Raw genomic sequence first — 26872 nt, 5'->3', positions numbered from 1 at the left:
ACCGTAACATGGTCAACCGTTGACCTGGACCTAGGTTCGGTCGACCAGGCTACAAATGAACTATAAGGGTTGGTCGACCGAAGCTGCACATTTTGTGCAATTCGGTTATGTTTTAGTCAACAATCACCCTATTTCAAATAATTAAACATGTGTATGCATAAGTGAGTGTCTTAGGGTTATTTATAGGTCCTTTTGAAAACACTGAAAAAATCTAGTATCGGTCGACTGCAATCCCTAAGGTCATTTTCATCTTGAGCTTACATATTTGACCATGCATGTGATGTGTGTACTTATTACAAACCAAAGACCCTAATTTACTATTACAGACCAATTATGCAGGAGAAACATATATTACAATCATAAATATAAATTGCTCTTCAAGCTTCATTTACTTTACGTGAATCTTGATCTTGACTATTGAGGTTCCTGCACATAATCTCAAACACTCATTAGAAACAATGAGTATTTGTCATAATCAAAATCGGGCGTGACCACCTATAAGGTCAACAGATGATGATGAAGTACCTCAAGGTGGAGATGGTAGGGGTACAAGATGACGATGGGGCAGGAGACCTAATGGGGATGACCAAAAAGGAGAGGGCAGACGCAAACGGTAGCCACCCTAACAGTGGAGACCACGTGCGTGTGGCACTTGAGTACCAGCATTGTCGTGCATGTACCTACTTGTATGTTGTGTTGTACATTTGTTTCATTCTTATGTATTATCTTTCATATCTCATTACATTATTTATGTATAATTGGAAATGTTTATTTGTTGTTCCCTAATATATAGGTGTAATTAGAAAATGCTACTTGAATAGTATGAATGTATAAAGTTTTGTATGAAAGTTGTGAAAATACTGTGACTGTTTGCTGATGAAAGTTGTTTTCTTTTAATAGGTGTAAGCATGGATGGGTATACTCGAATTTAAAAGGAGACTCTGTCGAATGTTTTACACAAGTTTGATGTAGTATGATTGTATAAAGTTGTGTATAAAATTTATAAAAATGATGTGACTATTTACCAATGAAAGTTATTTTCTATAAATAGGTGCAAGCATGAATAGGCATACTCGATTTTAAGAGGAGATTCTACTAAATTTTTTACATAAGTTTGATGTAGTATGATTGTATAAAGTTGTGTATGAAAATTGTGAAAATACTTTGACTGTTTGCCGATGAAAGTTGTTTTCTTTGAACATATGCAAACGTGGATGGGTATACTCGATTTTAAAAGGAGACTGTCGAATTTTTTACACAAGTTCAATGTAGTATGATTGTATAAAGTTTTGTATGAAAGTTATGAAAATATTGTGACTATTTCTTTTATTCCATCATATAAAAATAAGATTAAAATAAATTAACATTCTCATGGTAAATTTTTAGAATAGTCACCTCTTTGTTTACTCCTCCCCATTAGCAATCTAAAAAATTTTATTATTACCATTTATTTAATGATTATTATTATGCATTTCCTTTTGTCAATTATAAAATTTTTACTATTATAGCTTTTTTATTCTTAAACATAAACCGTTCATAAATAAAACGGTAAAAAGACACTTTCATGCCTTAAGGTTTTGACAAAAATACATAAATCTCTCTTAAGATTTTAAAATTTTCACAAATCAACATATTTTGAAGTCCGTTAAAAATACATACATCTTCATATATGTTTATGGGATTTATGAAATCTTAGGAGAGTGTATTTAAGAAACCTTATGAGGGTCCTTGTTTTTTTGAATTTAGTTTTGTGCATATTTGGATAAAATGTAGAATAAAATTGATTCTTCTTTTTAAAATCCGCACATATTCAATGCCCTAAAATTCATATTTCCAAACACAACTTAGGTGGTATTTTATTATATTGTATGTTGTTCCTTGTTAGTCATGTAATGACTACTCCACGCCATATTACACAAGACTCTAGTTCACAGGGTGGTACTAATTCAACCCCTAATAAATTTTTAAAGTTTGGTATGTGATCTTAGCTAATTACCTATTAACTTATACTTTTAAAACAAAGAAAGTGTAAGAATCAAAAATATCTGCAGTAAGTTGTAGTTATTATTGTTGTAGTTTAAGTTGTTACATTTCATAGTTAAAATCACTATAAGGTTAAAACTCAACATTTTTACTGATAATTAATTTTTTGATATTATTATTTTTATTATTAGCAATTGAAAATGTTAGCACCGCATATATATATAGCATTTATAACCTCCAAGAACAACTAAATACTTAATTTTTTAAAATATTGAATGCAATCTTAAAGTTTTCAAACCGTTGAACCAATAAACATATGAACATGCTAATCTAACTTAGTATCTCATGTTAAGATGTGCAAATTCTTATATTACTATAAGAAATATACAAATTGTAATTGTTCTCATAAAAATATCTTTATTTTCTTTGATAAAAATTAGAAGGAAGTAATTAGTTCACGACAATCTTTATTGAACCTTATCCATTATAAATTAAAATTGCATGTTCAGTACGTAAGAATATAATAGAATTAAGAACAATGGAATCAAATTTATCACTTGATTTTGTCATACTCTTCATTTGAAGTTTCATTATATTCGTGTCCTATCTTGCTTCATTCTTCAAACCAGACATGACAAAAGAGTTTTACATGACGAATTCATAAACAAGTTGTGAATCCATTTTGAAGTAAATTATACAAATTTTAGAACACACTCATAGCTATTGAAAGTGATAAAAAGATTTAGGAGTTAAAATTAACAGCAATAAGTTTAAATACTCCTAATTACGATTTATGATTGGTGATTTTTTCTTTTCAAATTATTGCTCATGAATCAGTAGGAATTAGTGTAACATAAAGAGATTTATTATTAAAAAAATTGGACAATTATGAATTTGCTATTTATAGCAGCAATAGCAAATATTATTTAAAAAAATCCCTAATATATTAAAAATATTTCAATTTATAGTTCACAAAATAAGTAAAAAGCAAAAAACAAAAGAAAAAAACAACTTCAATGCCTTTGCACACCACTAGCAGGTGAGGCAACCACTTCCACAATTTACTTTTACCGACCAAACAACACGAGTTTTCACAGGCTATTATTTTAGTCTTTTGATGTGTGATATTATCATAAGTCATTGGGTTAATTTTCAAACATGCATACTCCATTAAAAGACTATTACTATTTCTCCTGCAAAAAGCGTTATTCCAAATAATATTTTTAACTAAAAATATTATTTGGAGTAGCGTCTTTTATTAAAAAAATGATGGATGTTTCAGCGTATTTTCTTTAAAAAAATACTGGACCATCCAGTGTTTTTCTGGACACATCAATCCTGAAAATAAAGTTTCATCCGAACTTTTTTTAAATATTTTTAATTAAAATAAATTTAAATTAAGAAAAAATTCATTCATATTCTCCCTTGTATAAACTGGGAAAAAAAATAAAAAAGAAAAAAAAATTCATCACATTAAAAAGACAAATACTCCATAATCTTAAAAAAAAAAAAAAAAATCATGACCTGGAAAAGACAAATGCTCCATACCACCCCTTTATACTGCCTATAAATAGAGGCAAAATTTATGGTGTTCAAATATATTCATCAAATTTTGAAAAAAAAAGAAAAGCGCGTGCACACATAGATATGTATTCATCAAATTTTAATTATATTTGACTAGACTTAAATTTAGATTAAGTTTAAAAATATTTATATTTCATTTATTGAAATAATAATGAAATTCATGCCAAGCTTGTGTCTGCAAAATATTGTAAAAAAATTTTTTTTTTCAAAAAATTATGTGGATATCAAAGCCTCCCCTAGAATTTGTAAAATTCAAAGGAAATGAAAAATATTTATATAAGAAAATTTACTGTTTTGTGCTATGTTATGAATAGAATTAAGAAGAAAAGTCAATAATATATAAATTAATGAATAAAATTTTAATTATTTTATACATAATTAATATTTATCTTAACTATAATAGAAAAAAATATTTTTAATATTAATTGATAAAAATAAATAAATTAAAATAAAAAATAATATTTATTCATTTATTATTTTTTTTCCCTCAAATAAAATTTTTGATCCAAATAAAATTAAAAAATAGGCATTCAAATAAGGTTGACTTTTTAAGTATGGTCTACGTTTTTTACTTTTATCTTCGTTAATCTATAAAGGCTGTCGCTTATCCGTATAGTGTTCATAATTAATTATTTGCAACCCTCGGCAGAGTGAGAATTCGCAAGATCCGTTGCAAGTACACCAACAACCGTATGCCTTCATTGCACACAAACATTCCCTATTCCAAAATTTGTCCCTTGCTCCTCTTAAAAGGCTGGGCTGGCGGGCCCCAGCACCAGGCATTATAAGTTGGTACCAGCCTCGGAAGATTCATCGAGCGAGGTACTCCCCTGTCCGTTGGATCCTCACATGGGGGTCGGAATCGGATGGACAGCATGATGCCACATGGCCAGCACATACTGCCACTAGGTGCCACCCCACGCCGCTTGAACCTTATCTCTTTGAAGAGGGCCCGCCTCACTTTGTCCTCTGCTACTATGTCCTTTTCTGCTTTACCATACATGTGTCAGATTCTGATGCTGCCATGTGTTTCAAAGGCTATATACGTTTTAATTTAATGTCGTATAGCTAATTATAGAAATTTATTTGGAGTTTTTTGACAAAATTATATTTTTAATTAAATAATTTTTTCGGAAAATATATTAGTACTTTGACAACTAGTTTTTTTGGAATAATACTATTAAAAATGAAAAAAAAAATATTTTAGTTGAGGACTCAACATTTATGGTCACTATATTTTATTACTACTAGCAATTTGTTGTATAAAAAAAGAAAAGGATTTAAGGTCATCTAAGAGTTCAGGCTCTATATATAATGTATTTTTATTTATTTTTTTAGGATTGCTTTTTAATATTTTTATTTATCAGCATGAAAAAATGAGTATTGGAGGTTCAATTTCAAATAGATACACTTACGGAACCAGCGGTACCTGTGGATGGTGAGAACTTAGTCAATGAGCCAGCGGAGACCGTAGATGGTGAGAGTTCGTTCTATGAGTTAGCGGGGACTGTGGATAGTGAGAGTTTTCTATGAGACAGCGGGGATCGTGGATGGTAATGGAGATATGTCCCGGGGGTCGGGTTGACTGAACGTTCAACTGATGCACAGAAGCCGTGTCCGCATTCTGGACTTTACCTAATCAGCGAGACCTAGGGGGAGGACGCTAATCCGTAGGTTAGTGCCGCACTAGGGGGTCCGAAGGGCTTGTTGGTGGCTAAAGTTCTTATGTCATCGGAAAAAAAAGATAGCTTTTCACTACACTCGGTTTGCATCTTTTTTTATTTTTTTTATTTTCAAATAGCCACCTCAAATTTATTGATCTAAATTTAGATCTCGTACAAATGCAAATTGAGTGAGTATATTATTAAAAAAAATGTTATTTAAAACCTAATAAGAGTTTTGTCAATTGAGTGGAAGCTCCCCTACTTAGACTTGTATGGGTCTGTCCACATAACTATTACTCGATTTCCTAAAGAGAGCTCGCATAATGGTTACTCAATTGAGTTCTAGTTTTTTTGGGAGAAAAAAATTAATGATACAAAAGCGCTGGTAAAAGAAAGAAAACTTTCCTTCCTTCTCTCCTCTTCTCCAAACATGAGACCTGAGACCCCATCCCTCTACGAGTTTCATCTTCTCTTGTATTCCCCTCTCTTGAACGACCTTTGGACCTCGATTTTGGAATCGACGAGGACCTTTGAAGCTCCTTATAACCATTTTCAAGATTTTCATTAAATTTGACCCATATAAGAGGACATATGAGGTATTCTATCTACATTCTCTTCTATTTTTACTCTTGATTTCTTCCAATTTTAGCTCAAGTTAACATGATGTTGTCAATATAATCAATTTAGATTTGCATTAAATGATTAGAAGTGCTTTTTGTTGTTAATTTGGAGAAATTTTGGGATTTAGTTTGGGAGAACCCCAAACGCTTAGATTTCGGTTTTTCTTACTTCAATTTTTTCTTTTTCTACTATCTTTTAAATTTGTGAAATGCATTCATGATTTTTGTTAATTTATTTATAATTAGTTGTACATTTGAGCAATTATTTAGTTTTCATGAGTTTATGACTTAATAGTTTTTTGAGTTGGGGCCAAGAAATTGTTAGTTTCTTGTTATTTTGTTCTTAGTCCTCATAAATTTAGGCATTGTATTTTATGAATAAAGGATTTGTTAATTTTATGGTCCATTTGGTTCGAACAATCTTGTTTTACACAATCAAATCCAACCAGTTGACCTCAAAACCATGTTTCAACCTCTTTTTTACTTTCTCCATGCACACCCTTTTGCGATACTTGATTCTCAACCCGACATGAAACTTAACACTAACACAATTAATTCTCAATCTCATATCTACAGTTTAAATTAAAGGTTAATATTCCACTGTATCACCTCAATTTAAACCTTGTAATCCAACACCATGTCCAAGACTCAAATTGAAACGTCAGTTGTGACACACCACAATGATAAGTAAAATCGAAACATCTAAAGATTCAGAATTGAAACTCAACTACACCAAACTTTTGAATTAAAACCTAATTTCACTAGGAAAAAAACCCCTCCAATTTCACTTGAAACTCACCTAATTGAAGCTTAATTGATATCAATATTCCAAATTGAATTACAATTTCGCTTCAAATTGCAAATCAAACCAAATTAAAATCTAGTTCCTCTCATAACCTTAACTTGAAATCAAATTCCCTCAAAATTGCAATGTGAAAACCAATGCTTAATTATACTAGAGATTTCCAAAATCATGACTCAATTCAACCCAAAATTGCAAAAATTGAAATATGATTAAAGTCCAATTCCACTCATCACAAATCCAAACTCATACGGCACCTACTTACACATGAAATCTCAAATTGAAACCGAAGGAGACTCACATTACAAAACTGATACTCACATTTCCAAATTGGAATGCAATTGTGAAAAGCAACATAGTTGCACAAAATTTCTCAATTTCGAAACCCAACTCCAAAATGAGATTGCAAGTTTGAAACTCAATTGCATTTCAATCCCCCAAAAAAAAATTTTAGTTGAAACTTAGTTTCACTCGTACATCACAAGCTAAAACCTACTTCATCTTAGATATTCAAGTTCATTTCATCTTCAATAGCTCAATTTTGGCCCAACCATGCAACTATATGAACCAAAGAAAGTTATTTGAATGCCCTCATTTGAAATTTGAAATCTCAAATATACAATCACCTTTACATGAACCCACTCACACCCATGTTTCCACACAAACTCATTCATTCAAACACCACCTTTTATTTCTTCATATTTAAGCTTACAACACATTTGCCGACACCATATAGGAACTTTAGGAATCTTCAATCACTGTTTTTGGCAAAAGTTCTACTGGGCAATGTGTAAGGGCGACAGAAGGAAGAATATTTCAAGAGTGGATTCTTTCTTTTATTTAAGCAAAAGGAGTGTGGTTTTTTTCACCTACATATTGTTCTCCCCCTCCACTCTAAAATGTGGCATTTTTTCTAATTAAGATTTATTTCTTTCTTAATGTTGCTCTTGAATAAATCTTTAGATTATCAATACCCCACTCCACTCTCTTCAGCTTCTTTTAAGCTTCTCTTATGTACCTTAAATTGAAGATCCACTCTCTTTCATGAATGTGCATCTCCTTCCTTCAACATATTGCTCTAAAACTAGGGTAGAGACTTTCAAGACTCGAATTTCTTTTATTTATTTTGTCTAATTCTATATGGGAGATATGTTCCACATGTCCACCTTTTGCGCGCGCACACACACACACACACATTACAAATCCACCATATTTCCTCTCGACTTCTATTTTAAATGCTTCTCCCTATCCAAATAAATACTTTTTCAAAAAAATATATCTTTCTTTTCACTTCTTGTGGCCACCCACATCGCTATGAAAATCATATACTATTGTTGATTTTGTGATTAGGACAAATGGAACACATCTCCCAACTTTTTTTTTTTTTAAATTCCTTCCTAAATTTCCCTCTTTTAAAATGATGGTAACTACTCTTGAGTAGATGTCACAAGGTGCCTACACTTTTTTCATGGGTCGAACACTTACTTCTTATGAATGGTCGTGTAACACTATGTTAGTACACTAGCTCAACTAGTCAGCAAAAAGTATACCACTGTTTCACCATATGAACAAATTCACAACCATCAAATGTAAATGAAGTAGAAACAGTAAACAAACATAAGAACAAATGAGAGTCATGTGATAAACTGTATCGCAACACAATTCATTATTCATACCTCCATAAGAAACATGTCTTTAGCGAAGGAAACAAGTAGGCTAAGTATGTTTACAAAATAGCTAGTAAGTTTTACAATAACTAATGAACATCCCCCCCCCCCCCCACCTAAAAAGCTCTCTATGCTATTCTAGTTCTAGTAATAAAAAACATTAAACTGGTCGAGGAGTCATGCTCCCTTTTTTTACTGAGGCATTATTATATTCAAAGAATAAAACTTACACTACTATTGATATGATGATTACTCATCTCATGTATACAAGACAAGTGCTCAAAGGCAAGCATAATATCCTGAACAAGCTTGATTGATGACAACCTTCTTTGTGCATAATCAAATTCATATTCATTCCTCTATTTATAGATCATTTTAAGGGTTTCTTTGTTTTTCCTCTCCAAAAAAATATAGTTTCAACTCCACTCTTTTGATTCGATAGTTTTAATTTTCCAACTTGTTCTCTTTTCATTATTCCTTTCCCTCCGCTCTTTCCCTTTAGTGTTACCTCCTACAAAATCTAAATTGATAGTTTGGCAACTCCACTAGAATCTAAAGAGATCAAGCCCTCTTTTAACTAATTGTGTCTTCATCCTTCTTTCTTCCTCTTGTTTCCCTTGTCCTTGTTCATGAAATCCAAGTCGTAGTTTTAGTTTTAATTTGTTTGCCTTTTTCTTTTTTACTTGCATGCTATGTGTTCTATGATTGTTTAATGTGTGTGTTGTACTTCAAATGAGGTGTACTTTGTTACTACATTTTGTTTATTCTGTGCATATCTAGTTTCTCAATCATTCATTTACTAGTTATCATGGAGATTATTTGTTGTTTTTTATAAAGTGCATGTTTGATTGGATGAATAATTGTGTGCCTTACTAGAATCACTAACACCAAAATAATAGACATGACCCTATGCCAGAATCACCTTATTTTAGATTAGATAGAAGGATGAGAATAGCACTTGCGATATATTTGCCCTCAATGTGTTCTCGAAAGTTTTTATTCAAAGTTGAGCTTCTTTCATAAGTATTGATGACAGTGAGATTTTACCTTCATTATGTCATTAAGACTGTAGAAAAAAAGGGTTCATGTTATTCCTTTGGAATGGTACAAATAGTTTAGGGACCTTCATCCTTTTTAGGATAATAAACTTTAAACTTTACACCAAGTGTTGTAAAGCCACCTAGTGACATAAAGCTTTCTTATTGAATAAAAATAAACTACAAGTGTTTTTGAAATAAGACACATGTTCTATACTTGCATTTGACTTCTTCAACAATAGGTGACTTGAAAATTATTCAAAAAAAAATTTCAACTTTTTAAAACATTCAAGCAAGTAAATTTTTCAATATGTTTCTCTGAAACCGCTCTTATGAAACACTCCATTGCTTTATACTTCAGCACCTCCAATTCACCACTCTACCCTTTCTTTATCTGATATCCTTACTATTTACCTCTCAAAGTCAATATAGGTGTCTCATCTCCCTGTACAAAAAACATATTAACTTCGGGCTCTCCATATTTCTATATTGATTCTCTTATTGACTAAAGCATCAAAGGGTTCACCCAGATCACCACTCTAGAGACCTTGTGCATTCTTAGTTGCTAGACATTTGATACTTAAAGAAACCAAAGGAGGTTTGTCATAGAGCTCGAATCCATTGAGGCATTCATACCAAAAATTGCCTCAACAATATTAGAAAAATATGATTAAACTATTACATAAGTTACATAAGACATAAGGAACAACATAAAATTAGCAAATTAATTCAAGACAACTGTATTAGATTTAAAAACACTAGGTTGAGTTTTGAAGGTAGATTTATAATCTTCGATCATGGCAAGATTCATTGGGTTTAATTTGTGTTCCTACCATTTCTAGAGAATTAGATAAATTGGTCAAGAAATTGATCTAATAGAAAATACAAGAAAATGTGAACCACGTCTAAAGCAAACCTCATGCTTAAAAAATATTATCTAGATCTTAAAACAAGGAAAACATTAATAATTTAATAGAAAATGAAGAAGAAAAATTATGGTAAGCCTATGTGAAATTAAACTGCCAATATCTTTTATACCTTAGATTGTATAAACACATATGCACACACAAACAATGAAAACTCTCAAACTACTGAAGAAAACTTTTAAATACTTATATAAATAGAATTGATCTTAGTTGAAATAAACAATTTAAAACAAAAACCCCTTTTAGAGGTTGAAATTTAAAAGGAAAGGTCATTAAGGTCGTAAACGTTTCATCAATTCTATCATAAAGTCAGACTTTGTAACTTTTGAAGCATTCACCTATTTTTTTTTCCAATTGAAAATTTCTCTCATTTATTTCTTCAAATCTATTAAGCAATTATTTAAAAATTTTACGCACTTGCAAGCATACGTTTCTATTCATCAAAAAAATTTGAACTTATATTTCTAATGAGGAAAAGAAGGCAACACCAAAAGTTGCAAATTAAACCTTTACATACAGAAAAGAAAAAAAAATTAAATTTTTTTTTTTTTTTCATTTACATGTTTTAAGTCATGCTAACAAATTTGACACTTAAAAACAAAAGTCAACTATATGGCTAAAATTGTTAGAAGTTTCTCATATTAATTCAATTTCAAAATTTCATAAGATAGAATTAAGTTTTTTTTTTTTTTTTATAAAAAAAAAAACGTGACATATCCAACAAGTGCTATGGAAATAGTTAAGAGACAAATTAGGTTTGAGACAAATTAAGTTAAACATCATAAATAATCAAGTAAAATATTTAAAAAAACATTGCACGTAATCAATTCTAAGAGAAGTTATTGACTTGACGATAATGCTGATAAGCCATACTTGAAATTTGCCAAGAACAAAAATTTTATAAAAGAATTGATCTCGAAACAACATTAAAAAAAAAAAAAAAAAGCAAAAATAGAACATTGCTTTATATTATCAAAAAATGTGATAGAAGATTGAGTCATAAATAATCACTATCTTTGCTCTCTACTCTTTTTTGCATACTATGTTTTGTTCAATACTTTCTTTCTCGGAAATTTATTTAAAGAGTTGGCAGATGAATTTTCTAAATTCTATTTTTTTCTAAAACTTTTTAATGATGATAATTATGGATTCACTAATACCCAAGAAAAACCCACTAAATATTTTCGACAATTAATGATAATAGCTATGAATTCATTAATATCTAAAAAAACTCAAGTACTTTTGACAATTAACAATAATAACCCAAATACATTTGCACCAAGAAACATTCTATTAGGAGTTGCACTCGTTTGAAAAATAGCAATTAGTACCAAATTGAAAGCATACTCAGAGATAAATCAATTAAAGAAATAATTATATACATAGATGAATTTAAAGATCACAATAGATTTTGGCTATTAATATCAGTTAATATGAGAATGGGTTAATTCCTCTTTGAGAAGGATAATAGTTGCGACAAATCATCTTAACTTATCTTAAGCAAAAATGGTAAAGAAAAAATTGCTCAAACTTTAACAAAATGAACCCAAAAAATGAGAAAAAAATTAACCAAAAAAATAAAAAATACTTATCACCTTAAATTATGATCTTTAATATTTGAGAATATAATATCCAAAGATACCTAAAAAGCCTACTCTAATATGTCCAAATTTAAGGGAAGGTTAAAAAGAAAATGTGTGCTAGATTTTATGCAATAAGGAAAAAAATAAAGACATAAACTCAACAAAGTCAATAAATCATGCAGTAAATTAAATAATGGAAACTTAATGGAGATAATTATGTTGAATAATCAATTGAACGACAACCAAATACTTGCACAAATTTTAAGCGAAAAGGATTGTTGTGCAAAATATCAATGCGTAGCAAAAAATTCGGATCGTGCAATTCAACAACCAACGATAAATAATACAGAAACACAATCACACACAGATAATAAAGGAAAACAAATGATCAATGACACAAGAGATTACGTGGTTCGACAATGTGTCTATGTCCATGGGAGCAAACGACTGAATTTTCACTATCAATCATCAAACAAGGGTTACAATATTATTTATATGCTAACCCTACACATATAAAGGACTTAGGAAGTTCCTAAAGTACCCCTATAGCAATCCCCAAAGGTTTTTCCTCCAAATCCCCAACCTACTGATCTTCCTAATTCAAAATTTTAAACCAACATCGAACAAGACCGTCGACGGTTTGTTTAATACCGATATTGAAATGCACAAACTAAAGCCTCTGACGATTTTCTCCCGAGGGTAAACCATTGATGTAACCATTAACCAAACTATCGACAGTTTTTTATTATAGCCCATATTCCTTGTTCTTGCTCACCATGTTTTCCCTATGTATGTGTTCCACTCAATATAAGTCATATGCTCCAACAATCTCCACCTTGGTGAATATTCACCCGTTAGGAGAAATATGAAAGCATAACCCGCAGATCCATAGCAGGTTAGAAGGCCTCCCATCTAGCAACTGGTGACATTGATCAAGTCCAAGCAATGCTTGAACTTGTCCATGGTAACAACCTTTGTCAACGTATCTGCTGCATTCTCAGATGTGTGAATTTTTTCAAGTAGTAGTTCACCAGAAGCAACCTGTTCCCTGATCATGTGAAACCGCACATCTATGTGCTTAGTCCTTGCATGATACGCCTGGTTCTTTTCCAAATATATGACATTCTGACTATCACAATGTAGCTAAACTCCATCTTATTGAATACCTAACTCCTTAACTAATCATGTAAGCCACAACGTTTCCTTGGCAGCCTCAGCCACTGTCATGTACTCCAATTCAGTAATAGATAAAGCAACAAGTGGTTGCACCATGGACCTCCAACAAATAGGCCCTCCCACGAGGGTGAATATGTACCCTGTGGTAGACCTCCTGTCATCTAAGTCCTTTGCATAGTCTACATCCACATATCCTACCACTGAAGGATCACTTTATTGCCTACTGAACATAATGTCATAGTCTGTAGTACCCCTCAAGTATATGAGAATCCACTTGACTACATCCCAATGTCGTTGATTTGGATTTGAAAAGAACGTGCTCACCACACTGAATGATTGTGTCAGATCCAATCTTGTACATACCATAGCATACTGCAAACAATCCACTGCACTAGCATAGGGGACCTTTGACATGTCATGAATGTCATCATCCATCTTTACGCACTGGACGGTAGACAACCTAAAATGATTCGCTAACAGTGTACTTGCAAAACCTCTCCAACACTCTCTCCACATAGCTGCCCTAAGTTAACCACAATCTCCCTGCAGCTCTATCCTTGCGAATCTCCATCCCAAGAATCTTTTTTGCTGCACCCAAATCTTTCACATTAATCTCTTTACTCAATAAAGTCTTCAACTAATTTACCTCAGTTATATTCCTCGCAGCAATCAACATGTATTCAACATAAAGCAATAGATAAATGAGTGAACCATCCTCAATAATCTTCACATAAATGCAACAATCATACTCACACCTCCTGTAGCCAATCCAGATCATGTAGGAGTCAAACCGCTTATACCATTGCCTCAGAGACTTCTTAAGCTTGTAAAGTGATTTCTTCATATTACAAACTAAGTACTCCTGCCCAGGTTGACTAAATTCTTCTGGTTGTACCATGTAAATCAGCTCCTCCAAATCACCATTGAGAAACGCTGTCTTTATGTCCATCTGCTCCAAATGTATGTCATAATGCACCACCAATGCCAACACTACCCTGATGGAAGTGTATCTAACCACATGGGAGAAGATCTCATCATAATCAACCCCTTTCCTTTGTGAGTAACCCTTTGCTACTAACCAAGCCTTGAACTTCTCTCATTCTTTTTTTGAAATCGTTTCTTTCTTCCTATACACCCACTTGCATCCTATCGCCCTTTTCCCCTTAGGAAGCTCCACCAACTCTTGTGTTTGATTCTTATGCAGTGATTCCAACCCATCCATATACTTTCCTATTGGCTGTGCACTACCTCTTGAAAATTAGTAGCTAGTAGTGATAAGTGCATAAGACATCAAATCATCAAATTCATACCTGGGTAGTGGCCTGATAGTGCATCTGGGTCTATTTATAGTTATACTAAGTTATTGCTAGTCTCTTGAGCTAGAACTCCCTGCGTTATGTACATTATCATCTCCACCTTGAGTCTCTAACTCGACCGGCACCACATGCTCATTGCTGCTGCACTTTTTCGGAAGTTGTTTCTTTTCTTCTTCCTAAGTACGCTGCAACTTTGAATTTCTCATTGAAAATCACATCTCTACTGATCACCACCTTGTCTGTCTTCAAATCTCACAACTTGAACCCTTTCACCCCTTTTTGATACCCTAGAAAGATGCACCGTCTTGATTTTGCATCAAGTTTCAATCTCTTCTAACTAGAAACATGCATATAGGTTGGACATCCAAACACCCTTAAACTGTTGTAGTCTACCGCATTGTCTGTCCATACCTCCTCTAAAAATTTCCCATTTAGTACTGCCCTTGGTGATATGTTAATTAGGAAACACACTATATTTACTGCCTCTACCCAGAAGTTCTTCGCGAGCCATTCATTCAACTGGAGACACTGAGCCCTTTCAGTTATGGTTTGGTTCATCCTTTTCACCACACCATTTTGTTATGATGTCATGTGTATTGTGAAATGTCTCCTTATGCCATACAACTCGAACAACTCCATGAACCTCAAATCAATGTACTCAGTTCCATTATCTATCTTGAGGCATTAGTTATTCCTCCCGATCTGGTTTTCCTTCTCAGCTTTCCACAATTTAAACTTGGCAAACATCTCTGACTTGTGCCGCATGAAGTACACCCAGACCTTTCGTGAGTAATCATAAATAAAGCTTACGAAATACATATGCTCTCCTCGTGATGCTACTCTCACTGGCGCCCAAACATCTGAATGAATATAGTCTAGGATTCCTTCCGTCTTGTGTGTAGCTGCCATGAACTACACCATATTCTGTTTCCTAAGCATGCAAACCTGTAGAAATCTAGCTTGCCTGATTTGACCCTCTTCAAAAGATTTCTCTTATAAAGCTCCATCATTCCACGCTTACCCATATGCCCTAACCGCATATGCCACAAGACGATATTATCCAATTTAGGCTCTGTAGCTACAACTCCACCTATAACTATGGTACCTAGCAGCGTATAGATATTCCTTGGTACTTTCTGCCCCTTCATCACTGTTAGAACACCCTTACTCACCTTCATTACCCCACTTTCAGACTTGTAACTAAAACTGCTACAATCTAAAGTGCCTAGTGAAATTGAATTATTTCTTAACTTCGGTATATGCCTAACATCACATAATGTCTTCACCACACCATCAAACATTTTAATTCTGTTATTCCATATTCCGATAATTTTGCATGAAACATCATTTCCCATAAGAATAGAACTAGAGTTTACCAACTTGTAAGTGGTGAACAAATCTTTGTTTGGCGTTATGTGAAAGTGCATATCGAATCTAAGATCCAAGAATCCATGAGACCATCTGAATAGGATAAAACTAAAAGCATGTCACCATCATTGCTCCCTGAGTCTCCTTCTTCCACTACATTTGCCGATTATGATGAACCTTCTTTATTTTCTGCATTCCCTCCTCTCTGGACAATTTGATTTTATGTTTCCCTTTTCCCCACACTTGAAACACCGTATGTCCTTCCTCTTCTTGGAATTGGACCAAGCCTTATTGTTACTCGGTCCACTTCGGAACTTGCTTCTTCCACGATCCTAATTACCTTTCACCACAAGCCCTTCACCTTGGAGAATTCTCATTGCTGGATTTCTTCCTCTGATGAAAACCTAACAAAGCACTCATGATATCCTCCAACTCCAGAGTTTCATTTCTCCATGTCAGAGTCGTAACCAAATTTTCATACGTAGGAGACGTAGGTAGGGAATTCAGCAGTATCAACGCCTTGTCTTCATAATCAAACTTCACATCAACCTGCTTCAAATCATTGATGATCTTATTGAATACGTTGATGTGTTGATTCAAATTCGAACCCTCTGCCATCTTAAGCCCATACAGTTTTTTCTTAAGATACAACTTGTTTGTCAATGACTTATACATAAACCGGCTCTCCAGTTTCAACCAAACTGTCACCGGTGATTCCTCATCCATGATGTGATATATCACATCATCAACCAGACAAAGCCTAATAGTCACCATAGCATGCGCTTTCATTTCCTTCCAACTCATGCCATCTATGTCTTCCAGTTGTCTTTCGTATAATGCCTTCACCATACCTTACTACACCAACAAGTACTTAAGCCCCATAGTTTGAAATTTCATGATCCATCGAACTTGACAATGTCAAACTTCGCAGAAGAAATCCTAGCCATCGTAACCAACCTGGCTCTTATACCAATTTGTTGTGCAAAATATTAATAGGCAACGTAAAATTCAAATCGTGCAATGCATCAACCAACAATGAATAATACGGAAACACAACCACACATAGATAATAAAAGAAAGCAAATAATCAATGACGCAAAAGATTACGTGGTTTGGCAATGTGCCTACGTCTATAGGAGCAAACAACTGAATTTTCACTATCAATCATCAAACAAAGGATACAATATTATTTATATGTTAACCCTACATATACAAAGGTCTTAAGAAGTTCCTAAAGTACCCCTGTAGCAATCCCCAGAGGCTTTTCCTCTAAATCCCTAGCCTACTAATCTTCCCAATTCAAAATTTAAAATTAGCGCCGAACAAGACCATTAGCGGTTTAGTACTGAGATTGAAATGCAAAGATTGAAACCGTCAACAGTTTTCTCCTAAGGGTAAATCGTCGACGTAACCGTCAACCCAACCATTGATGATTTCTTCCTGCGACATAGCTTCCTTATTCTTGCTCACCATGCTTTCCATATGTATGTGTTCCACTCAATATGAGCCACATACTCCAACAAGGATTTTGAAGGGACTGATGCTGATGTCTATGGCCCTAGTCTGCTACTATTATGGGCACTTTGAATTACACGCAACTTTGAATGGACAGGAATTTGAAGGGGTTTAATTTGAATCAAGTTGAAATTTAGAATAAATGAATAAACAAAGAGCTGATTGACAACCAACAAATCGACTTTAATAGTATATTGGTTGTGCACATAATCAAGCATTAAATGAAAATGAAAAAAAAATAAAAAAAATGATAAAAATTCAAAAAAAAAAAAAAAAAAAGCAACATGTGAATGTGCAAATTAATTATCTTAAACTTTCAATTTGATTGTGTACTTATCACTTGCATTTGTTTTCATTCCTCTCCCTTAATAGAAAATATTTCTTCTTATTTTTATTTTTTAATGATCCAAATATAGTACTGGTGTTAAATTACATTTGTTTCTTGCAAATTGTTTAAAAACCATTATAAAAATGTGTAAAAATAAGACAATGCTTTAATATTATTAAAAATGTGTTTGAACTCTAAGAGTCATAATTAACCAATTGCTTATTTTTGTTCTCTATTCTCTTTTACATTCGATATTCTATTCAACACTTTTTTTCTCTGAAATTTCATCAAAGAGTCGGTAAATGAACTTTCTAAAATCTATTTTTCTAAAACTTTATAGTAATAAATAATCGTGTTTCGTTAATACCCAAGAAATTTTTTTTTTCACCAATTAAGGATAATAATTATAAATTTATTAATATAAAAAAAACATAAACATTTTTAACAATTAACAATAATAATTTGTTTGATGCCCTCTTGTAGGAATTTCATTAAATAGTTAGGTGAATGATATTTTTTGAAATTAATTTTCTTATAATATTTGTCACAATTTTTAAGTAGCAACATCCATGAAAGAATCCACTACATATTTCTAACAATTAATATCCAATTGATGCAAAGATTTTTCCTTTTTCTTTTCTGAGATCATCCATCAGACTACATGATGAAAAAATAATAGTGTGATCCATCATTCATTGAAACTTTGACTAATCAATTCTTACCCAGATTAATATTTCTTCCACCTAAGAAGTTACACAGCATTTAAGAAATAACAATTAATACCAAATTGAAGACATACTCAAGAAAGAGTAAATAAGTCTAGATATAAATGATTTCAAAAATTAGACTGGATTTTGGCTATTATTAGTTAATAATTGAAATTGGGTATATAGATCCACTTCTAAAAGGATGCCAATAGTAACTAATAATCTTAATTTATCTTAAACAAAATTTGTAAAGAAAAAATTACTCAAACTTTAACAAAATTAACCAAAAAAAGAAAAAAAAATAAACAAGATTAACCAGAAAAATAAGTTACTTATCACCTTTAATTATGATCTTTAGTATTAGAGAATCCAATATCAAAGATACCTAAAAAGCGTAAGTGAATATGCAAAGACGCATGCATATAATTATACATTTATAATTTGAGGGAATTTGGAAGATAATTAGAAGAGAAAGTAAGGGGAAATGATTAAAGAAGTAAGAAAAAAAAAAGTAAAGATATTAAAAACAAATTGAATAAATAGTGCATTGAATTAAATAATAGAGAATGTTGGGTTTTTGGCTCATATTTTGAGTGGAACGCATGCACCAGGAAAGCACCGTGAGGCGAGGAACGAGAGGGAAATCTGCAGGATAAAAACCGATGATGGTGTGCTCGACAGTTTCTGAATTGAGGGGTAACCATCGACAGTTTGAGTGTAACTATCGATGGTTTCGGGTAGAATGCAGAGAATTCTCCTCGGCTTTGGCCTAAATGGTTGACGGTTTTGTTCGGCGCACGTTACAAAATTTGAGTTTGGAGATCAGTAGATTAGGGGGATTGGAGGATTTTCCTCCAAGGATTGCTACAGGGATGATTTAGATACGTTTTAAGGTTTCTATATGCTTAGGGTTCATTTATAATCATATTTTGTAACCCTAATTGTAAGTTTGACATTTTTTACAGTGAAAATTCAATTGCTGCTCCCATGGATGTAGGAAAATTGTCGAACCACATAAATCTTGTGTCTTTGATCATTTTTTTTTTTGTTTATTATCATTGTTGAGTGATTGCTTCTTTCATATTGTTCAAAATTGAGTGATTGCATTGCTTGTTCCATGATTGTTTCGAGTTTGTGTGTGAGGGCTTCCTTTGTGCACTCGTGAACAACAATTGGTATCAAAGCATTTGGTTCACAATTGCTGGGATATCTTTGATGAAGTTCGATGTTAATAAGTTGGACAAAATGGGAAACATTGGACTTTGACATAGGAGGGTGAAGGACTTACTAGTGCAGCAAGGTATGGTGAAGGTTCTATACGGAAAGAATTTGAATGATACAAATGACACGAGTTGGAAGCGAAAGTTGTGTCCATTATTCATCATTGTCTAGCCGATGACGTGATGTATCGCGTCATAGATGAGGAATTTCCGGCAGCGGTCTGACTAAAATTCGAAAGCCGGTACATGTCTAAGCCTTCGATGAACAAGCTATATCTTAAGCAAAAACTATATTTTCTTAAGAAGGCATAGGGTTTGGACCTGATCCAGCACATCAATACATTCAATTAGATCGTTAGTGATCTTAAGCAAGTTGATGTGAAGTTCGAGAAAGAAGACAATGCATTGATGTTGTTGAATTCCTTATTGACGCCTCCTACATGCGAGAACCTAGTTACGTCATTGACTTGGGGAAAAGAAACCCTGGAGTTGGAGGACATCACGAGTGCATTGCTTGAGTTCCATCAAAGGAAGAATGCCAGTGATGAGGGTTCACATGGTGAATGGCTCGTGGTGAAGGGGAATCAGGATCGTAGGAGGAGCAACTTTCAGGGTGGATCGAGCAACCCTAGGGCTCGGTCCAAATCCAGGAAGAGGAAGGATGTGCAGAGTTTTAAGTGTAGGAAATAGGGGATATAAAACTTGAGTGTATGGAAAGGAAGAAACGGGTTGCTTAAACCAAAGAAGGTTCGTCAAACATGACGAATGTAGTAGAAGAAAGGGATTTTGGGAGCGGTGACGGTGATATGCTCTTGGTTCATCTAGGTCGGATAAGTTCTTAGATTTTTGGATCTTGAACTTGGTGTGTTCTTATCATATGAGGTCAAACAAGTACTAGTTCACTACGTACAAATTGGTGAGTTCTGGTTCCTTTGTAATGTGGAACGATGCTACGTGCAAAGTTATCAGGATGGAGAATATTAGAATCAAGATGTATGATGGTGTGGTGAGGACGTTATGTGATGTGAAACACCTACCAAAGTTGAGGAAGAATTTGGTTTCGTTTGGAACCTTAGATTGTAACGGGTTTTGTTAAAAATTTGAAAGTGGGGTAATGAAGGTGAGCAAAGGTGTTCTGACTGTGATGAAAGGGAAGAGAGTGCTAGAGAATATATACACATTGCTGGGTACCACGGTTGTAGGTGGAGTTGCAGCAGTTGAGTCTGAGTCTGATAGTACCATTTTGCGGCATATGTGTTTAGGACATATGGGTAAGCGTGGAATGAATGAACTTCGCAAGAGAAATCTTCTAAAGGAGGTCAAATCATGTAAGCTAGAGTTCTGTAAGTACTGTGTGTTTGGGAAGCAGAATAGGGTTTAGTTTATGATAGCCACACACATGGTGGAGGGAGTACTGGACTATATTCATTTGGACGTTTTGGGGCTAGTGAGGGTGGCATCATGAATGGGGCATGTTTAGTTCATGAGTTTCATTGATGATTACTCACGTAAGGTCTGGTTTTACTTCATGCGACACAAGTCGGAAACGTTTGCCAAGTTTAAACTATGGAAAGTTGAGGTTGAAAACTATACCAGGAGAAAAGTTAAGTTCCTCAGGATAGACAATAGAATTAAGTACAAAAATTCGAGTTGTAGAGAGTTATGCAAGCAACATGGCATAAGGAGGCATTTTATAGTACGCCGGAGACCGTAACAAAATGGTGTTGTGGAAAGGATGAACCAAACTCTAGTTGAAAGGGCTCAGTGTCTCAGGTTGCATGCTGGGCTTACTATGAGTTTCTGGGTCGAGGCGGTTAGTATGACTTGTTTCTTGGTAAACAGATCACCAAGGGCATCACAAGATGGGAAAGTTGCTGAAGAGGTGTGGACAAGTAACGAGGTAGATTACTCCGGGTTGATAGTATTTGGGTGTCCAACCTATGCGCACATTCCTGGTGAGGAGAGATCTAAACTTTAGGTGAAGTCTAGATGATGCATCCTTTTGGGATATTAGAAAGGCATGAAAGGGTTCAAGTCGTGGGATCCAATGGCAAACAAGGTGGTGATAAGTAGAGACGTGGTTTTCGATGAGAAATCCATGTTGCCGCGTACTCGGGAAGAAGAAGAGAAACAGGTGCTAGAAAATTGTAGCAGCAATGAGCATGTGATTTAGGTAGAGTTGGAGACTTAAGGCAAAAATACAGGGAGTTCTAGCTCGAGAGATCAGTCGGAGGTGCAGGTGGAGTCAGAAACTCAAGGTGGAGATGATGGTGTTCAAAACACAAGGAGTTCTAGCTTAGATGACCAGTAGCCGTGTTGTAGCATAGCTGTAGATAGGCCCAAACACATCGTCAGGCCACCCCCCATGTATGATTTTGATGATATGGTGTCTTATGTGCTTGTCACTAGCAGCTGGGATCCTACTACCTTTTAGAAGGCCATGTATAGCCAGGAGAAGGGTAGGCGCTATGGTAGAGGAGATGGAATCATTGCATAAGAACAAGATGTAGGACTTGGTGAAGCTTCCAGCTAGGAAGCGAGTGATTGGATGCAAGTGAGTATATAGGAAGAAAGATGCAGTGTCAGAAAGGGAAAAAGAGAAGTACAAGGCTTGCTTGGTAGCAAAGGGATACTCGTAGAGGAAGGGAGTAGATTATAATGAAATCTTCTCCCATTTGGTCAGACAACTTCCATCAGGGTAGTATTGAGACTGGTGGCACAACATGATATGTATCTGGAGCAGATGGATGTAAATACGGTGTTCCTCCATGGCGATCTGGAGGAGCTGATTTACATGACACAACCAGAAGGGTTTAGCCAACCTGGATAGGAGCACTTAGTTTGCAAACTGAAGAAGTCACTTTACGGGTTGAAGCAGTTTCTGAGGAAGTGGTATAAAAGGTTTGGTGCTTATATGATCCGCATTGGCTATAGGAGGAGGGATTACGATTGTTGCGTCCATGTGAGGAGTCTTGAAGATGGGTCTCTTATATTTCTATTGTTGTATGTTGATGACATGCTCATAGCTACTAAAGACTTGACTAAGGTGAATCAGTTGAAGACTTTGTTGGGAAAAGAGTTCGACATGAAAGACTTGAGTGCAACCAAGAGGATACTTGGCATGGAGATTCGCAGGAACAGAGCTGTAGGGAGACTATGGTTATCTTAGGGCGATTATGTGGAGAAGGTGTTGGAAAGGTTTAGTATGGCTATTGCTAAGCTGCGGGCACAACTTTGGCGAGTCATTTTAGTCTGTCTACCGCTCAATGCTCAAGGACGGACGATGAGGTTCGTGATGAAGTGATGCCAAAAAAATAAAATAATAATTAATAAATAAATAAATAAAATAAAATAATTAATTAATGAATTAAATAAATAAACTATTATTATCAATTTAATAATATAATATATATGTATATATATGTATATATATATATATATATATAATATTTTATATATAATTTATAAGTTACCTAAGGCTTAAGGAAGCCTTAGGAAACCAAAATTGATTTCATTCACTAAGACCCCCCCTACACAAATTCCTACACCATCTCATCTCTCTCTCTCTCTCTCTCTCTCTCTCTCTCTCTCTCCTCAATTTCTCGACGATAAGTACGTCGATTGAAAAATAGAAAATACTACTAAGTTCCTATCTCGACTACCAACATTTTAACCGGAGTGGATTTGTCGTAAGAGTATCGTAGGCACCACTCTTGGGTGAGGTAATGGGAATAAATTATGTCATGATTTTTTTATAATTTAACCGATTAAATTGTAATATGTGATTACATGAATTATATACACGTTTTTTTTTAATATTCTGACATTTGGAAATTGGATTTTGGATTATTATTATTATTATTATTATTATTATTATTATTATTATGACTTAATTAAATTGGTGTTTGTGAGCCTAGAGATTTTATAATAATTGTTATTTTAAAGTTGAACTGATTGAATTAAAGTCTTTGATTTTTGGGTTATTGTAGTAGATTTTCTGAATGATTTGACGGGTTAAAATTATTGGTTTGATTTATTATACGTATTTTGTAAAGAATTAAAGTGAGTAGGGTTGGTTATCTCCATTTTCCCTTTAAATACATATTTTGAGTTAAATAAATGGTGGAAATAATTAAATCGATATTTTTAGTAAAACAGATATTGGGTATAAAAAGACTTGTTTTTCAGTAGTTTATATAATTATAATTATTGAATAAATCATGTGGCATAAGATTTAATTATATTTTACTGCATATTTGAATCGAAGTATTTCTGTGGTATTATCATAAAAATGTGATTTGGACTATTTAATACAAATACTGGAAATGTGGTGGAATTTTTGAAATCAGATATGATGGCTGAGAGCTGGGTTTGATACGATGGCTGAGAGCCAGGTTTGATATGATGGCTGAGAGTCGGGTTTGATATAATGGCTGAGAGCCAAGTTTGATATGACGGCTGAGAGCTGGGTTTGATATGGCAGCTGAGTGTTGGGTTTGATTTGATAGTTATACTGAAATACAAAAATGAGAATTTTATTATAGTTTTATTACTTAAATTTCATAATATGGTTTAAGAACCCTGAGGACTAGTTGTGATGAGAGCACGGTACCATAACTAGTATTTGAGATAGTGCAATTACACTGTTCTGGATAGAAGTGTTGGTAATAAAAAGTCGATTTGGCCATGGAAGGGTTGTGTACCCCTTTAGAGTCTAAACCACGCTAGGTAGGCAAATTGGACCTAGACGAGCTAGTTGAGAGTGAGTAGTGTTGGGATAATATTTTGTTTATATCTAGTTGTTTTGGTTATTCGAGGTTGTAAAATGTTTTGGGGAGATGTTGATATTAAGGTTGAGAGGTAGTACTCTGGTATGCATTGTTGTAAAATAATATCTTACTTCCATTGGTTGTATATTTAAATTATCTACGGAATATTAGCACTACGGGCCCCACTGAGTTTGGGGGGCTATAGTCGTGATTTTAGAGTAGACTTATTTTATATGGAAAAAAATAAAACATAATTTTTGGGTCACTATAATTGTGGTATCAGAGCCTAGGTTGCTAGGTTCTGCAGACTGTAAAGGAATTATATTACTAGAGTATAGGAATGAGTGGTGATAAGAATAGGAAAAGGGTAGCCTAGGTGAGGTAAAGTGGGTCAGGTATAACGTGGATAGTGGGTCAGAGTACTTGAGATGTTGGGATTTGTCTTGCAGCCTGGAGGCAGAATTCCCTTGATGGTCTTGTTTATGAGCGATAAGGCTGACCCTTGGACTGGGGAGTTGGAGGTGAGATGATTTATTTGTACGAGAAAAGTGCATCAGCGAAGTCTAAGTATTTTCGTACGAGAATGTAGGAAATTTTATAGTTTTACCTAATTTGTAATACTGGTCAAGTCCCAGCAATATGATTCTAAGAAACTATTCTTTGCTTTATTTTCAGGATAGATCCCAGTGATTAGGGCATAGACACTAGAGGTAATAATAATGTGGATACTTCTAGCGAGGAGGATGTAGATACCTCGGTGGTGCTGCGAGGTTTAGCCCGACAAGTTGGGAAGGAAATTCGGCGGGACCCCAGAGGATAGAATCACCCGCAAGTAGATCGGGACTGCATTATCGAGCAGTTCACCCATATGAGTCCACTGACATTTGCAGGATGAGTGGATCCAATCGCAACTGAGGATTGGATTTGGGAGATTGAGGAGCTTCTGGCTATTTTACATTGCACCGATGAGCAGAGGGTGCGGTACGTCACTTTCAAATTGATAGAAGAGACTAATGATGGAGAGCAGTAAGGTTGGTGGAGGAACAAAGGCTAGGACTTGCGACAATCACCTGGAGCCATTTTCGGGAGATCTTCTTTAACATGTATGTCCTCACTTACATCAGGGAAGATAAGGTGGAGGAGTTCCTGAATCTGACACAGGGGCACTTAACCATACATCAATATGTGGCCAAGTTCGTGGAGCTATCTTATTTCGCTCCGTACATGGTCTTAGATGAGCCGAAGAAGGTCTGGAGGCTTGAGAGAGGTCAGAGGTAGGGAATACGCGCACAGGTGGTGGCTTTGTAGATCTAGAGTTTCTTTGAGTTGGTGGACAAGGCCATAGTAGTGGAGGCTAGTATACAAGAGTGTGAGGGGGTAGCGAACTAGTGGAAGAGACCTCTGCCTCCTGGGTTTCAGACTGACACCATTTAGAATACATGGAGGAGGCCCGGTGACTACGTGGGTCAGCAACAAGAGGTGGGGCTTCGATCTTTAATGAACTCAGTCATGCCCTCCTTGCTCCAGGTGTCATTAGAAGCATTGGGGCGAGTGCCAGGGTAGATCAACTAGCTATTACCGAATGTGGTGGACCTAGCCACATAACACGAGACTGCCATCCACCTTTCAGTGAAGCGCCTACACCTCATCAGTCCCAGGGATATAATTAGGCACCCTGAGGTGGCCACTAGAGGGGCACTGCCCAAGCGCAGGTGTATTCATTTACGCCGAGAGATGCAGAGGATGTCGTCGACGTGGTGATAGGTACTATTTTATTTTGTCACTTAAAGCTATTGTATTATTTGATTCAATGATGACACATTCATTCGTGGTTAGGGAGTTCATTAAATAGTGTGGGATAGAGGCTCAGCCACTAGGTGTCGATTTATTAGTGGCTATACAGATAGGGATCGTAGTAACGTGTAGGAGGATACTTGAAATTTTTTTTATTAGTATTCAGGGATAGATGTTGCCTGCTAATCTTGTAGTTCTCAACATGCACGGATTCGAGGTGATTTTGGGGATGGATGGCTAGCTTCCGGATATGCCAGTATCGACTGCTACAAGAAAGATGTGGTGTTTAGACCTCCAAGAAAGTAGGAGTTTAGATTTGTGGGGTCGCGTGTGTGCGTCTCACCATCAATTTTGTTAGCCACGCAAGCTAAAAGGTTACTCTTGAATGGGTGCCAAGGGTACCTAGCTTGGGTAAAGGATACACCAGAGAAGGAAGTTAAGTTGGGGGATATTTCGATAGTAAAGGAGTTTCCTAATGTATTTTCTGAGGATTTTCTTGGGTTACCTCTTAAGCGTGAGGTGGAGTTCGCTAGTGATCTATCTCCAAGAATAGTGCCGATCTCTAAGGTTCGTTAGTGATCTATCTCCAAGAATAGTGCCGATCTCTAAGGCTCCGTACATAATGGCTCTAATCGAGTTGAAAGAATTAAAGGAGCAATTATAAGAGTTGTTAGATAAGGGGTTCATTAGAACAAGTGTATCTCCATGGGGCGCACATGTGTTATTTATTAAAAATAAAGATGATTCGATGAGGATGTGCGTTGACTATCAGGAGATAAATAAAGTGACGATAAAGAATAAGTACCCGCTATC

At 34.7% G+C, this 26872-nt stretch overlaps 1 protein-coding gene across 1 annotated transcript in view; it reads left to right on the top strand.

The window, feature by feature from the left end:
- Positions 1-5523: 5523 nt before the first annotated feature.
- Positions 5524-26872, top strand: part of LOC131152838 (alpha,alpha-trehalose-phosphate synthase [UDP-forming] 6) — a 35311-nt gene continuing 13962 nt past the window's right edge. Inside the window, exon 1 of the mRNA XM_058104730.1 lies at positions 5524-5827. The gene's annotated coding sequence lies outside the window, so the exon portion shown is untranslated. The remainder of the gene's footprint in view (positions 5828-26872) is intronic.

The sequence above is a fragment of the Malania oleifera genome, chromosome 4 (assembly GCF_029873635.1).
Source record: "Malania oleifera isolate guangnan ecotype guangnan chromosome 4, ASM2987363v1, whole genome shotgun sequence".
In the NCBI taxonomy this organism is placed as follows: domain Eukaryota; kingdom Viridiplantae; phylum Streptophyta; class Magnoliopsida; order Santalales; family Ximeniaceae; genus Malania; species Malania oleifera.
Note: the sequence above shows the minus strand (reverse complement) of the source record. Positions and strands in the feature narration are given on the sequence as shown.